The sequence below is a fragment of the Oncorhynchus tshawytscha genome, linkage group LG09, assembly GCF_018296145.1.
Source record: "Oncorhynchus tshawytscha isolate Ot180627B linkage group LG09, Otsh_v2.0, whole genome shotgun sequence".
NCBI lineage: Eukaryota > Metazoa > Chordata > Actinopteri > Salmoniformes > Salmonidae > Oncorhynchus > Oncorhynchus tshawytscha.
The window spans coordinates 32,443,454-32,449,442 of NC_056437.1; positions in this window are offsets into that span (position 1 = coordinate 32,443,454).

Here is a 5,989-nt window from a genome sequence, read left to right on the forward strand (position 1 = left end):
GTCACTACAGACCCTGGTTCAATTCCAGGCTGTATTACAACTGGCAGTGATTGGGAGTCCCATAGAGCGGCGCACAATTGTTCCAGCGTTGTCCAGGTTAGGATTTGGCTGGGGTAGGCCATCATTATAAATAAGAATTTGTTCTTGACTGACTTGCCAAGTTAAATAAAAGGTTAAATAAATAAAACTGCTCGTTGAACATCTCATTCCAAAATCATGGGCATTAATACGGAGTTGGTCCCCTTTTTGCTGCTATAACAGCCTCCACGTTTCTGAGAAGGCTTTTCAGTAGATTGCTGAGGTTACTTACATCTATTCAGCCACAAGAGCATTTGTGAGGCCTGGCTCGCAGTCCGCTTTCCAACTCATCCCAAAGGTGTTTGATGGGGTTGAGGTCAGGGCTCTCTCTGTGCAGGCCAGTCATGTTCTTCCACAATGATCTTAACAAACCATTTCTGTATGGACCTTGTTTTGTGCACGGGGGCATTATCATGCTGAAACAGGAAAGGGCCTTCCCCAAACTATTGCCACAAAGTTGGAAGCCCAGGCTTGTATACAATGTCATTGTATGCTGTAGCGTTAAGATTTCCCTTCACTAGAACGAAAGGGCCTAGCATGAACCGTGAAAAACAGCCCCAGACCATTATTCTTCCACCACCAAACTTTACAGTTGGCAATATGCATTGGGGCAGGTAGCGTTCTCCTGGCCAAACCCCAATTTGTACGTCGGACTTCCAGATGGTGAAGCGAGTCCAATGGCGGCGAACTTTACACCACTCCAGCCGACGCTTTGTATTGCATATGGTGATCTTAGACTTGTGTGCGACTCCTCCGCCATGGAAACCCATTTAATTAAGCTTAATGAAGTTATTTAATTTAATGAAGTTATTGTGCTGACTGCATCCAGAGGCAGTTTGGAACTCGGTAACGGACAGACGATTTTTACGCACTACGCGCTTCAGCATTCAACAGTCCCATTCTGTTAGCTTGTGTAGCCTACCACTTCGCGGCTGAGCCATTGTTGCTCCTAGACGTTTCCTATTCACAATAACAGCCCTCACAGTTTACCGGGGCAGCTCTAGCAGGGCAAAAATTAGACAAACTGACTTGTTGGAAAGGTGGCATCCTATGATGGTGCCACCTTGAAAGTCACTGAGCTCTTCAGCATGGGCCATTCTACTGCCAATGTTTGTCTATGGAGATTGCATAGCTGTGTGCTGGATTTTATACACCTGTCAGCAACAGGTGTTGCTGAAATAGCCGAATCCCCTAAATATCAAGGGGTGTCCAGTGTCCACATACTTTTGGACATGTAGTGTATCTTTGAATGTTTACTAATAAATTCTATACTCTAATTAACGGAGTTCTATGTACTGAAGTGGGTTAAGGTTAAAACATTTCTCTTAACTCCACACAAATGAAATGGGGGAAAACTCATCAGTCAATTACGATATTACTGTTTATTCCATTTAAATGAAAATATGCAGATTAGGAGTAATCTTTCAAAGGATATATACACCAATATCTAGTTACATTTTACACTTTACAAGGGAAAAGAGTGCTGGACAGGTACATTTGTTGTGTATTTATAAATGTGCGTATTTCAATGAACTGATCATACGGACTTGATACAGACAGTTTTTTCTATTAGTAGCTGAATCCAGTCAGGCAAGTGAAATATTATAAGAACAGTCCTGTTGCGAGGGATAGGTCTACAGACCATTTACTTGTACGGGTTAAATGGCTTGAATGATAACAAAGAACTTGGTAGACTAAATGCTACTGTAGTTTATTTGTTAACTCTGCAGCTGATCAGTCTGGTATCCAGGCTACACACGTTTTAGCTGTGACTCTTGGGCTGTGACTTCAAAGCTAAATACAACCATACATCCCACAATTTTTTTTTTTTTGCTTAAGCCTCGGTCATATTGGATGATTAATTATAAACATATTGACAAGAACATTCATAAACACAAAGAAAATGTAAGGTTAGTTAGTACTGTACAACTCATAAACTTCAACAGCCAGCATAGTTTGACATTTGGTCGACTGTGTTTATTTTTTATGTCACTCTGAACTTCCAAGTTTCAAATGGTCCACTTTTTACAGATATGTTTTATCTGATTCCCAAATGCCCCATATCATGGACCTGCCAAATCAAACATTACTGCTTAAACTGGTTTGTGTGTAATGTAGTATTAGTTATAACCAAATATATAAAACAAATATAAAAAATACAACCTTATCAAGCCTTATCCCCAAAACAATGGAAACCAGTATTTTGAAAATGAATTAATTTAACAAAAGACACAATACAGACTGTTCCATTTGACTCAGGATGCAAATACTGGCACTTATTGACTTTGGCATTAAAGTGTTATGACACACGCAACAGTCAGGACTCTAACTGCAGCTTGTTGATTAGATGCAGTTAACTTATTGGTAACACTTGAAAATGTCACAATATATGTGTTATGTCCTCTGTCACAACGTGGGAAAGAAACTTTTGCGAAACTGTCAATTACAGTATAACAACAAACTGTCTATTGTAGGTGGTTATTATAGGTACCACACCATTCTATATTACAGGCTTTAAAAACTAATGGTACCTAAAATTGTCATCTATTTGTAGGCCTATAGCCAGTTGTTTTTAGTGTAACCTACCCCTCCGGAACTGAGCCTTTCATTGCAATACATATTAGTTAGTTAAACACTAGTAGCTGTTTCTTTTATTCTCCTCTGTGGAAGGAAAGAGAGGCTCTACTTTGCACATGATGTATAGTTCCTCCAATATAATTATAATGATAATTATATGGTTGTAATTCTATTCATTCCAATTCTATGGTTCCTCCATCTACATTCTTATCAGAGAAATCCCCATTGTCTTAGCACATCGATTCCGCCTGCACTGATGAGCGTTGCGTTTGGAGTGACACGATCTGACGTTAGACAATGAGAAATCCTGTCACTTCATGAATAAAACAGGTTAATGATACTACAGTACCTACCAAACAAACAAAAATACTACAAAACCTACTAAACCCACAGAAACAAAGCTCTTGACCTCATTGCTGGTGAGAAGTGTTTTTGTGATTTTGTGTTTTTGTGTTTTTCTTGTCTCAGATACAGTGTACCTTAATGATACCTATACTTTGCTGCTATGCCATTTCCTCTATGTAAATCTCCTTACTTGCTGATGCAAAATTGACATGAACATTGATGTATGCTTGACACAGAGGTGTTAAGCCAAGATGTTTTCTAAAAGTCAACATCAACCATCCTCCACAGATCACTAGACACATGATGCAGTCTATATAGTAGTGGGAGTGATTAAGAAATTCCTGACGTTGCAGCCATTCACAGTGTATAACAATCAAAGTCAATTTACTTGATTGACTAGAGAAAGTTAAGAGATTCCTGTGTAAGGGATTAAACTCAGTATAAATAAATAAATAAAAGAGTACAATTTTTGAGATAAGCTTTCATAAAAGTCCATTATCATGATTTTGAGGGGGTATACATATTGTCATTATAATACCTCATGACATAATCACCAATTAGCATAGGAAAACATTTATTAGAATTCATGGACTTAATCCATATGACCAGCTATGAGCTCCATGCTCCAATCTCCACTTTTTTAATGCCTTTGTGCATTTAACACATGGAGCAAAATGTCATGTGTCATGATGATACACTTATATAGGCATAATGACACAGTTATGCATACACTTTTAATTAAAGTATTCCCTGTATTTAACTAAGTCATTTGATTTATTTTTTGTAAGAAGAAAAATGCTGTCAGTGTCTTCCACACCTTGTAGTATTCATAATGCCATCTGGGGATAGTAACAGAACCACATAGCTCTGATAACCTAAGTGATTAAGTCAGTGATGGATGTCAACTGAAGGGCTGGTCTTTAAAAAAAAAAAAGTTTTCTGTTTAGAGTTAATAACGCTTCAGATCATTAAGCTTGAAATCTTTGCTTGGTACAAAATAAAAATGTTTTAGCCCTCTAATAGCAGATCAGTGAAAGGCTGAAACGCAGCAGTGCTACCCGCAGTTTTCAAGATGTGCAAGTGGAAACATGAATAATTGATGATGTGGAAGAAGAAATGTCATGCAACTTTTGTTTTGCACTAAAGCACTGCCCCATTGCACAGTGTAAAATGCTAGTGGTGACGCAGGGTCTATAAGAAATATACATGTATACAGTATTGCACAAAGTCTGCACAACTCAATGTAAGTATTTTAAGAATGTACATTTTAATTCTGATTTGTTTATTAAATAGACCGGAGTAACATCTGCCAATATCTGTCTGTTGAAATATGAAACATATTGTCTCATAAACTCAGTTCATCCCTTAATCTTGGCACTGTCATTTTTATGACTTATTATTATTGCTTGAATGGCACTCATTTACATGAAAATCATATGTTTTATGACACAATGTGCAAGAACTTCATCTGTATTGTGTTGTGTTAACGTCAAATCTAATTATTGGCTTTGATCATTGGTCCATTTGCAGTAATATGAGCAGACCAATTCTATATGGCTTCTATATGATGATACTGTATAATTATTTACTGCTATACTGTAGGTCTATGTTGGTCTTTGTGCTTCACCAACCTGCAGATTTCTTTCTGTACGTTGTCACTGCATCTCTGTAAATGATGCTGTTTTAGACATAACCACAGGCAGACAGGGAACTGTTGTTTCAAGAAGATGCCCATGCACCACCTGTTTGTTATCGCCGCGTGCCAGGCTTCAGACACACAGGCAGTGAAGGAGACTACCAATCTGTGAACTGAAATGTATTTTTATTTTATCTTTATTTAACTAGGCAAGTCAGTTAAGAACAAATTCTTATTTTCAATGACGGCCTAGGAACAGTGGGTTAACCGCCTGTTCAGCGGCAGAAAGACAGATTTGTACCTTGTCAGCTCGGGGGTTTGAACTTGCAACCTTCCGGTTACAACGCTCTAACCACTAGGCTACCCTGAAAAGGATATATGGATCTATTTCAAATCTGCAAATGGCATGGTATGAAACAGCAAATGGTTTATTAAGACTTTCTACTTGACAATGAGGTGTGACCAATGATATACATAAATGTACATATATACGCATGCTGATGGAAAATAGAGCCAATTTTGTTGGAAAGGAAAGGGTTAACACTGAGTTTTGTTTGGTGGTCTCTTGGGCGATAAATCTAGCTAGCTAAATCAGCCATTGGCTAGTCCATCAGAAGCTAGATAGAAGGCATCTGCCATCTACTCTCTTTATGTAGTGTTGTGTTGTCTCGTCGTGATGTGTGTTTTCTCCTATATTTATATATTTTTAAAATCGTTTTAATCTCAGCCCTCATTCCCGCAGGAGGCCTTTTGCCTTTTGGTAGGCCGTCATTGTAAATAAGAATTTGTTCTTAACTGACTTGCTTAGTTAAATAAAGGTTCAATTAAATTTAAAATGTAACTGTATTAGGTCCACATTTTGGAGTGACAGTGGAATCAACCAATCACATTTTGACAGTTTTTACAAAGAATATGGAAACTTCAGCCTTCTCAAAGGCCAACAGGTCACAGGAGCAGTAGATTTCCCATGGTCTAGCTAGCTATCTTTTGCTGAAAGCCAGTTTGCAGCGGCAGCAGCAGGTGTTATCGAAGAGGATGTTGTTGCTAATTTGTTAACTTCTCCCTTTGCAAGAATAACTTTCAACAATAAGTTAAGTATAAATGATCATCATCTGGTGAGTGGAACTGTTTTTTTAATTGGAGCTCGCTGATAGCCATCTCTTTGAAAATAACTTGTGTGTGAAACATTGATGCATTTCAACTTAAGGTCACAGGTTACTTTGTGCTAAACATTAAATATTTTCTGCAATGGGAAGTAATTATTGTATATTTCGATAAGGAAATAATTAGCCTAATGGTTGTGTTTTTGCACTACTGGCTTATTATGTCAGAATGAATGGACTGCTTATCTTT